Here is a 12,936-nt window from a genome sequence, read left to right on the forward strand (position 1 = left end):
ATAACACCAACTGCACAAAACAAGCAGCAACTGTATAAACACTGAAAACACCAACTGGATAAACACTGATAACACCATCTGTACAAAACTAGCAGCAACTGTATAAACACTGATAACATCAACTGTACAAAAGTAGCAGCAACTGTCTAAACACTGATAACACCAACTGTACAAAACTAGCAGCAACTGTATAAACACTGATAACATCAACTGTACAAAACTAGCAACTGTCCAAACACTGATAACACCAACTGCACAAAACTAGCAGCAACTGTATAAACACTGATAACACCAACTGGACAAAACTAGCAGCAACTGTATAAACACTGATAACATCAACTGTACAAAACTAGCAACTGTATAAACACTGATAACACCAACTGCACAAAACTAGCAGCAACTGTATAAACACTGATAACATCAACTGTACAAAACTAGCAGCAACTGTATAAACACTGATAACATCAACTGTACAAAACTAGCAACTGTATAAACACTGATAACACCAACTGCACAAAACTAGCAGCAACTGTATAAACACTGATAACACCAACTGGACAAAACTAGCAGCAACTGTATAAACACTGATAACATCAACTGTACAAAACTAGCAACTGTATAAACACTGATAACACCAACTGCACAAAACTAGCAGCAACTGTATAAACACTGATAACATCAACTGTACAAAACTAGCAGCAACTGTATAAACACTGATAACACCAACTGTACAAAACTAGCAGCAACTGTATGAACACTGATAACATCAACTGTACAAAACTAGCAGCAACTGTATAAACACTGATAACATCAACTGTACAAAACTAGCAACTGTCCAAACACTGATAACACCAACTGCACAAAACTAGCAGCAACTGTATGAACACTGATAACATCAACTGTACAAAACTAGCAGCAACTGGATAAACACTGATAACACCAACTGTACAAAACTAGCAGCAACTGTATAAACACTGATAACATCAACTGTACAAAACTAGCAGCAACTGTATAAACACTGATAACATCAACTGTACAAAACTAGCAGCAACTGTATAAACACTGATAACATCAACTGTACAAAACTAGCAGCAACTGTATAAACACTGATAACACCAACTGTACAAAACTAGCAGCAACTGTATAAACACTGATAACATCAACTGTACAAAACTAGCAGCAACTGTACAAACACTGATAACATCAACTGTACAAAACTAGCAGCAACTGTATAAACACTGATAACACCAACTGCACAAAACTAGCAGCAACTGTATAAACACTGATAACACCAACTGAATAAAACTAGCAGCAACTGTATAAACACTGATAACATCAACTGTACAAAACTAGCAACTGTATAAACACTGATAACACCAACTGCACAAAACTAGCAGCAACTGTATAAACACTGATAACACCAACTGCACAAAACTAGCAGCAACTGTATAAACACTGATAACATCAACTGTACAAAACTAGCAACTGTATAAACACTGATAACACCAACTGCACAAAACTAGCAGCAACTGTACAAACACTGATAACATCAACTGTACAAAACAAGCAGCAACTGAATAAACACTGATAACACCAACTGTACAAAACTAGCAGCAACTGTATAAACACTGATAACATCAACTGTACAAAACTAGCAGCAACTGTATAAACACTGATAACACCAACTGTACAAAACTAGCAGCAACTGTATAAACACTGATAACATCAACTGTACAAAACTAGCAGCAACTGTATAAACACTGATTACATCAACTGCACAAAACTAGCAGCAACTGTATAAACACTGATAACATCAACTGTACAAAACTAGCAGCAACTGTATAAACACTGATAACACCAACTGCACAAAACTAGCAGCAACTGTACAAACACTGATAACATCAACTGTACAAAACTAGCAGCAACTGTATAAACACTGATAACACCAACTGTACAAAACTAGCAGCAACTGTATAAACACTGATCACATCAACTGTACAAAACAAGCAGCAACTGTATAAACACTGATAACACCAACTGTACAAAACTAGCAGCAACTGTATAAACACTGATAACACCAAGTGTACAAAACCAGCAGCAACTGTATAAACACTGATAACATCAACTGTACAAAACTATCAGCAACTGTATAAACACTGATAACACCAACTGTACAAAACTAGCAGCAACTGTATAAACACTGATAACATCAACTGCACAAAACTAGCAGCAACTGTATAAACACTGATAACACCAACTGTACAAAACTAGCAGCAACTGTATAAACACGGATAACACCAACTGTACAAAACTTGCAGCAACTGTATAAACACTGATAACATCAACTGTACAAAACTAGCAGCAACTGTATAAACAGTGATAATATCAACTGTATAAACACTGATAACACCAACTGTACAAAACTAGCAGCAACTCTATAAACACTGATAACATCAACTGTCCAAAACTAGCAGCAACTGTATAAACACTGATAACACCAACTGTACAAAACTAGCAGCAACTGTATAAACACTGATAACATCAACTGTACAAAACTAGCAGCAACTGTATAAACACTGATAATATCAACTGTACAAAACTAGCAGCAACTGTATAAACACTGATAACACCAACTGTACAAAACTAGCAGCAACTGTATAAACACTGATAATATCACCTGTATAAACACTGATAACACCAACTGTACAAAACTAGCAGCAACTCTATAAACACTGATAACATCAACTGTCCAAAACTAGCAGCAACTGTATAAACACTGAGAACACCAACTGTACAAAACTAGCAGCAACTGTATAAACACTGATAACATCAACTGTACAAAACTAGCAGCAACTGGATAAACACTGATAACACCAACTGGACAAAACTAGCAGCAACTGTATAAACACTGATAACATCAACTGTACAAAACTAGCAGCAACTGTATAAACACTGATAACACCAACTGTACAAAACTAGCAGCAACTGTATGAACACTGATAACATCAACTGTACAAAACTAGCAGCAACTGTATAAACACTGATAACATCAACTGTACAAAACTAGCAACTGTCCAAACACTGATAACACCAACTGCACAAAACTAGCAGCAACTGTATGAACACTGATAACATCAACTGTACAAAACTAGCAGCAACTGGATAAACACTGATAACACCAACTGTACAAAACTAGCAGCAACTGTATAAACACTGATAACATCAACTGTACAAAACTAGCAGCAACTGTATAAACACTGATAACATCAACTGTACAAAACTAGCAGCAACTCTATAAACACTGATAACATCAACTGTACAAAACTAGCAGCAACTGTATAAACACTGATAACACCAACTGTACAAAACTAGCAGCAACTGTAGAAACACTGATAACATCAACTGTACAAAACTAGCAGCAACTGTACAAACACTGATAACATCAACTGTACAAAACTAGCAGCAACTGTATAAACACTGATAACACCAACTGCACAAAACTAGCAGCAACTGTATAAACACTGATAACACCAACTGTACAAAACTAGCAGCAACTGTATAAACACTGATAACATCAACTGTACAAAACTAGCAACTGTATAAACACTGATAACACCAACTGCACAAAACTAGCAGCAACTGTATAAACACTGATAACACCAACTGTACAAAACTAGCAGCAACTGTATAAACACTGATAACATCAACTGTACAAAACTAGCAACTGTATAAACACTGATAACACCAACTGCACAAAACTAGCAGCAACTGTACAAACACTGATAACATCAACTGTACAAAACAAGCAGCAACTGAATAAACACTGATAACACCAACTGTACAAAACTAGCAGCAACTGTATAAACACTGATAACATCAACTGTACAAAACTAGCAGCAACTGTATAAACACTGATAACACCAACTGTACAAAACTAGCAGCAACTGTATAAACACTGATAACATCAACTGTACAAAACTAGCAGCAACTGTATAAACACTGATTACATCAACTGCACAAAACTAGCAGCAACTGTATAAACACTGATAACATCAACTGTACAAAACTAGCAGCAACTGTATAAACACTGATAACACCAACTGCACAAAACTAGCAGCAACTGTACAAACACTGATAACATCAACTGTACAAAACTAGCAGCAACTGTATAAACACTGATAACACCAACTGTACAAAACTAGCAGCAACTGTATAAACACTGATCACATCAACTGTACAAAACAAGCAGCAACTGTATAAACACTGATAACACCAACTGTACAAAACTAGCAGCAACTGTATAAACACTGATAACACCAAGTGTACAAAACCAGCAGCAACTGTATAAACACTGATAACATCAACTGTACAAAACTATCAGCAACTGTATAAACACTGATAACACTAACTGTACAAAACTAGCAGCAACTGTATAAACACTGATAACATCAACTGCACAAAACTAGCAGCAACTGTATAAACACTGATAACACCAACTGTACAAAACTAGCAGCAACTGTATAAACACTGATAACACCAACTGTACAAAACTTGCAGCAACTGTATAAACACTGATAACATCAACTGTACAAAACTAGCAGCAACTGTATAAACAGTGATAATATCAACTGTATAAACACTGATAACACCAACTGTACAAAACTAGCAGCAACTGTATAAACACTGATAACACCAACTGTACAAAACTAGCAGCAACTGTATAAAAACTGATAACATCAACTGTACAAAACTAGCAGCAACTGTATAAACACTGATAACATCAACTGTACAAAACTAGCAGCAACTGTATAAACACTGATAACACCAACTGTACAAAACTAGCAGCAACTGTATGAACACTGATAACACCAACTGTACAAAACTAGCAGCAACTGTACAAACACTGATAACACCAACTGTACAAAACTAGCAGCAACTGTATAAACACTGATAATATCAACTGTATTAACACTGATAACACCAACTGCACAAAACTAGCAGCAACTGTATAAACACTGATAACACCAACTGGATAAACACTGATAACACCAACTGTACAAAACTAGCAGCAACTGTATAAACACTGATAACATCAACTGCACAAACGTAGCAGCAACTGTCTAAACACTGATAACACCAACTGTACAAAACTAGCAGCAACTGTATGAACACTGATAACATCAACTGTACAAAACTAGCAGCAAATGTATAAACACTGATAACACCAACTGTACAAAACTAGCAGCAACTCTATAAACACTGATAACATCAACTGTCCAAAACTAGCAGCAACTGTATAAACACTGATAACACCAACTGTACAAAACTAGCAGCAACTGTATAAACACTGATAACACCAAGTGTACAAAACCAGCAGCAACTGTATAAACACTGATAACACCAACTGTACAAAACTAGCAGCAACTGTATAAACACTGATAACATCAACTGTACAAAACTAGCAACTGTATAAACACTGATAACACCAACAGCACAAAACTAGCAGCAACTGTACAAACACTGATAACATCAACTGTACAAAACAAGCAGCAACTGAATAAACACTGATAACACCAACTGTACAAAACTAGCAGCAACTGTATAAACACTGATAACATCAACTGTACAAAACTAGCAGCAACTGTATAAACACTGATAACACCAACTGTACAAAACTAGCAGCAACTGTATAAACACTGATAACATCAACTGTACAAAACTAGCAGCAACTGTATAAACACTGATTACATCAACTGCACAAAACTAGCAGCAACTGTATAAACACTGATAACATCAACTGTACAAAACTAGCAGCAACTGTATAAACACTGATAACACCAACTGCACAAAACTAGCAGCAACTCTATAAACACTGATAACATCAACTGTCCAAAACTAGCAGCAACTGTATAAACACTGATAACACCAACTGTACAAAACTAGCAGCAACTGTATAAACACTGATAACACCAAGTGTACAAAACCAGCAGCAACTGTATAAACACTGATAACACCAACTGTACAAAACTAGCAGCAACTGTATAAACACTGATAACATCAACTGTACAAAACTAGCAACTGTATAAACACTGATAACACCAACTGCACAAAACTAGCAGCAACTGTACAAACACTGATAACATCAACTGTACAAAACAAGCAGCAACTGAATAAACACTGATAACACCAACTGTACAAAACTAGCAGCAACTGTATAAACACTGATAACATCAACTGTACAAAACTAGCAGCAACTGTATAAACACTGATAACACCAACTGTACAAAACTAGCAGCAACTGTATAAACACTGATAACATCAACTGTACAAAACTAGCAGCAACTGTATAAACACTGATTACATCAACTGCACAAAACTAGCAGCAACTGTATAAACACTGATAACATCAACTGTACAAAACTAGCAGCAACTGTATAAACACTGATAACACCAACTGCACAAAACTAGCAGCAACTGTATAAACACTGATAACACCAACTGTACAAAACTAGCAGCAACTATATAAACACTGATCACATCAACTGTACAAAACAAGCAGCAACTGTATAAACACTGATAACACCAACTGTACAAAACTAGCAGCAACTGTATAAACACTGATAACACCAAGTGTACAAAACCAGCAGCAACTGTATAAACACTGATAACATCAACTGTACAAAACTATCAGCAACTGTATAAACACTGATAACACCAACTGTACAAAACTAGCAGCAACTGTATAAACACTGATAACATCAACTGCACAAAACTAGCAGCAACTGTATAAACACTGATAACACCAACTGTACAAAACTAGCAGCAACTGTATAAACACGGATAACACCAACTGTACAAAACTTGCAGCAACTGTATAAACACTGATAACATCAACTGTACAAAACTAGCAGCAACTGTATAAACAGTGATAATATCAACTGTATAAACACTGATAACACCAACTGTACAAAACTAGCAGCAACTCTATAAACACTGATAACATCAACTGTCCAAAACTAGCAGCAACTGTATAAACACTGATAACACCAACTGTACAAAACTAGCAGCAACTGTATAAACACTGATAACATCAACTGTACAAAACTAGCAGCAACTGTATAAACACTGATAATATCAACTGTACAAAACTAGCAGCAACTGTATAAACACTGATAACACCAACTGTACAAAACTAGCAGCAACTGTATAAACACTGATAATATCACCTGTATAAACACTGATAACACCAACTGTACAAAACTAGCAGCAACTGTATAAACACTGATAACATCAACTGTCCAAAACTAGCAGCAACTGTATAAACACTGAGAACACCAACTGTACAAAACTAGCAGCAACTGTATAAACACTGATAACATCAACTGTACAAAACTAGCAGCAACTGGATAAACACTGATAACACCAACTGTACAAAACTAGCAGCAACTGTATAAACACTGATAACATCAACTGTACAAAACTAGCAGCAACTGTATAAACACTGATAACACCAACTGTACAAAACTAGCAGCAACTGTATGAACACTGATAACATCAACTGTACAAAACTAGCAGCAACTGTATAAACACTGATAACATCAACTGTACAAAACTAGCAACTGTCCAAACACTGATAACACCAACTGCACAAAACTAGCAGCAACTGTATGAACACTGATAACATCAACTGTACAAAACTAGCAGCAACTGGATAAACACTGATAACACCAACTGTACAAAACTAGCAGCAACTGTATAAACACTGATAACATCAACTGTACAAAACTAGCAGCAACTGTATAAACACTGATAACATCAACTGTACAAAACTAGCAGCAACTCTATAAACACTGATAACATCAACTGTACAAAACTAGCAGCAACTGTATAAACACTGATAACACCAACTGTACAAAACTAGCAGCAACTGTAGAAACACTGATAACATCAACTGTACAAAACTAGCAGCAACTGTACAAACACTGATAACATCAACTGTACAAAACTAGCAGCAACTGTATAAACACTGATAACACCAACTGCACAAAACTAGCAGCAACTGTATAAACACTGATAACACCAACTGTACAAAACTAGCAGCAACTGTATAAACACTGATAACATCAACTGTACAAAACTAGCAACTGTATAAACACTGATAACACCAACTGCACAAAACTAGCAGCAACTGTATAAACACTGATAACACCAACTGTACAAAACTAGCAGCAACTGTATAAACACTGATAACATCAACTGTACAAAACTAGCAACTGTATAAACACTGATAACACCAACTGCACAAAACTAGCAGCAACTGTACAAACACTGATAACATCAACTGTACAAAACAAGCAGCAACTGAATAAACACTGATAACACCAACTGTACAAAACTAGCAGCAACTGTATAAACACTGATAACATCAACTGTACAAAACTAGCAGCAACTGTATAAACACTGATAACACCAACTGTACAAAACTAGCAGCAACTGTATAAACACTGATAACATCAACTGTACAAAACTAGCAGCAACTGTATAAACACTGATTACATCAACTGCACAAAACTAGCAGCAACTGTATAAACACTGATAACATCAACTGTACAAAACTAGCAGCAACTGTATAAACACTGATAACACCAACTGCACAAAACTAGCAGCAACTGTACAAACACTGATAACATCAACTGTACAAAACTAGCAGCAACTGTATAAACACTGATAACACCAACTGTACAAAACTAGCAGCAACTGTATAAACACTGATCACATCAACTGTACAAAACAAGCAGCAACTGTATAAACACTGATAACACCAACTGTACAAAACTAGCAGCAACTGTATAAACACTGATAACACCAAGTGTACAAAACCAGCAGCAACTGTATAAACACTGATAACATCAACTGTACAAAACTATCAGCAACTGTATAAACACTGATAACACTAACTGTACAAAACTAGCAGCAACTGTATAAACACTGATAACATCAACTGCACAAAACTAGCAGCAACTGTATAAACACTGATAACACCAACTGTACAAAACTAGCAGCAACTGTATAAACACTGATAACACCAACTGTACAAAACTTGCAGCAACTGTATAAACACTGATAACATCAACTGTACAAAACTAGCAGCAACTGTATAAACAGTGATAATATCAACTGTATAAACACTGATAACACCAACTGTACAAAACTAGCAGCAACTGTATAAACACTGATAACACCAACTGTACAAAACTAGCAGCAACTGTATAAAAACTGATAACATCAACTGTACAAAACTAGCAGCAACTGTATAAACACTGATAACATCAACTGTACAAAACTAGCAGCAACTGTATAAACACTGATAACACCAACTGTACAAAACTAGCAGCAACTGTATGAACACTGATAACACCAACTGTACAAAACTAGCAGCAACTGTACAAACACTGATAACACCAACTGTACAAAACTAGCAGCAACTGTATAAACACTGATAATATCAACTGTATTAACACTGATAACACCAACTGCACAAAACTAGCAGCAACTGTATAAACACTGATAACACCAACTGGATAAACACTGATAACACCAACTGTACAAAACTAGCAGCAACTGTATAAACACTGATAACATCAACTGCACAAACGTAGCAGCAACTGTCTAAACACTGATAACACCAACTGTACAAAACTAGCAGCAACTGTATGAACACTGATAACATCAACTGTACAAAACTAGCAGCAAATGTATAAACACTGATAACACCAACTGTACAAAACTAGCAGCAACTCTATAAACACTGATAACATCAACTGTCCAAAACTAGCAGCAACTGTATAAACACTGATAACACCAACTGTACAAAACTAGCAGCAACTGTATAAACACTGATAACATCAACTGTACAAAACTAGCAGCAACTGTATAAACACTGATAATATCAACTGTACAAAACTAGCAGCAACTGTATAAACACTGATAACACCAACTGTACAAAACTAGCAGCAACTGTATAAACACTGATAATATCACCTGTATAAACACTGATGACACCAACTGTACAAAACTAGCAGCAAATCTATAAACACTGATAACATCAACTGTCCAAAACTAGCAGCAACTGTATAAACACTGAGAACACCAACTGTACAAAACTAGCAGCAACTGTATAAACACTGATAACATCAACTGTACAAAACTAGCAGCAACTGGATAAACACTGATAACACCAACTGTACAAAACTAGCAGCAACTGTATAAACACTGATAACATCAACTGTACAAAACTAGCAGCAACTGTATAAACACTGATAACACCAACTGTACAAAACTAGCAGCAACTGTATGAACACTGATAACATCAACTGTACAAAACTAGCAGCAACTGTATAAACACTGATAACATCAACTGTACAAAACTAGCAACTGTCCAAACACTGATAACACCAACTGCACAAAACTAGCAGCAACTGTATAAACACTGATAACACCAACTGGACAAAACTAGCAGCAACTGTATAAACACTGATAACATCAACTGTACAAAACTAGCAACTGTATAAACACTGATAACACCAACTGCACAAAACTAGCAGCAACTGTATAAACACTGAGAACATCAACTGTACAAAACTAGCAACTGTATAAACACTGATAACACCAACTGCACAAAACTAGCAGCAACTGGATAAACACTGATAACACCAACTGTACAAAACTAGCAGCAACTGTATAAACACTGATAACACCAACTGGATAAACACTGATAACATCAACTGTACAAAACTAGCAGCAACTGTATAAACACTGATAACACCAACTGCACAAAACTAGCAGCAACTGCATAAACACTGACAACACCAACTGGATAAACACTGATAACACCAACTGTACAAAACTAGCAGCAAATGTATAAACACTGATAACATCAACTGTACAAAACTAGCAGCAACTGGATAAACACTGATAACACCAACTGTACAAAACTAGCAGCAACTGTATAAACACTGATAACATCAACTGTATAAACACTGATAACACCAACTGTATAAACACTGATAACATGAACTGTACAAACACTGATAACACCAACTGTATAAACACTGATAACATCAACTGTATAAACACTGATAACACCAACTGTATAAACACTGATAACATGAACTGTACAAACACTGATAACACCAACTGTATAAACACTGATAACATCAACTGTATAAACACTGATAACACCAACTGTATAAACATTGATAACATCAACTGTTCAAAACTAGCAGCAACTGTATAAACACTGATAACACCAACTGTATAAACACTGATAACATCAACTGTACAAAACTAGGAGCAACTGTATAAACATTGATAACACCAACTGTACAAAACTAGCAGCAACTGTATAAACACTGATGACATCAACTGTATAAACACTGATAACAGCAACTGTACAAAACTAGCAACAACTGTATAAACACTGAAAACACCAACTGTCCAAAACTAGCAGCAACTGTATAAACACTGATAACATCAACTGTACAAAACGAGCAACTGTATAAACACTGATAACACCAACTGCACAAAACTAGCAGCAACTGTATAAACACTGATAACACCAAATGTACAAAACTAGCAGCAACTGCATAAACACTGATAACACCAACTGCACAAAACTAGCAGCAACTGCATAAACACTGATAACACCAACTGGATAAACACTGATAACACCAACTGTACAAAACTAGCAGCAAATGTATAAACACTGATAACATCAACTGTACAAAATTAGCAGCAACTGTATAAACACTGATAACACCAACTGTACAAAACTAGCAGCAACTGTATGAACACTGATAACACCAACTGCACAAAACTAGCAGCAACTGGATAAACACTGTAAACACCAACTGTACAAAACTAGCAGCAACTGTATAAACACTGATAACATCAACTGTATAAACACTGATAACACCAACTGTATAAACACTGATAACATGAACTGTACAAACACTGATAACACCAACTGTATAAACACTGATAACATCAACTGTATAAACACTGATAACACCAACTGTATAAACACTGATAACATGAACTGTACAAACACTGATAACACCAACTGTATAAACACTGATAACATCAACTGTATAAACACTGATAACACCAACTGTATAAACATTGATAACATCAACTGTTCAAAACTAGCAGCAACTGTATAAACACTGATAACACCAACTGTATAAACACTGATAACATCAACTGTACAAAACTAGGAGCAACTGTATAAACATTGATAACACCAACTGTACAAAACTAGCAGCAACTGTATAAACACTGATGACATCAACTGTATAAACACTGATAACAGCAACTGTACAAAACTAGCAACAACTGTATAAACACTGAAAACACCAACTGTCCAAAACTAGCAGCAACTGTATAAACACTGATAACATCAACTGTACAAAACGAGCAACTGTATAAACACTGATAACACCAACTGCACAAAACTAGCAGCAACTGTATAAACACTGATAACACCAAATGTACAAAACTAGCAGCAACTGCATAAACACTGATAACACCAACTGCACAAAACTAGCAGCAACTGCATAAACACTGATAACACCAACTGGATAAACACTGATAACACCAACTGTACAAAACTAGCAGCAAATGTATAAACACTGATAACATCAACTGTACAAAATTAGCAGCAACTGTATAAACACTGATAACACCAACTGTACAAAACTAGCAGCAACTGTATGAACACTGATAACACCAACTGCACAAAACTAGCAGCAACTGTATAAACACTGATGACACCAACTGTATAAACACTGATAACACCAACTGCACAAAACTAGCAGCAACTGTATAAACACTGATAACACCAACTGCACAAAACTAGCAGCAACTGTATAAACACTG

General features: G+C 35.8%; 1 protein-coding gene and 1 long non-coding RNA gene across 8 annotated transcripts in view; one reads left to right on the plus strand and one right to left on the minus strand.

Annotated features, from left to right (window-relative positions):
* LOC137353506 (uncharacterized) overlaps positions 1-12,936 on the plus strand; it is a 691,250-nt gene that overhangs the window by 523,974 nt on the left and 154,340 nt on the right. The gene's annotated exons all lie outside the window — the stretch shown is intronic.
* The window catches only part of LOC137353503 (uncharacterized), a 118,232-nt gene that overhangs the window by 46,241 nt on the left and 59,055 nt on the right, over positions 1-12,936 (minus strand). The window lies entirely within an intron of this gene.

The sequence above is a fragment of the Heterodontus francisci genome, chromosome 41 (genome assembly GCF_036365525.1).
Source record: "Heterodontus francisci isolate sHetFra1 chromosome 41, sHetFra1.hap1, whole genome shotgun sequence".
NCBI classification, from domain to species: domain Eukaryota; kingdom Metazoa; phylum Chordata; class Chondrichthyes; order Heterodontiformes; family Heterodontidae; genus Heterodontus; species Heterodontus francisci.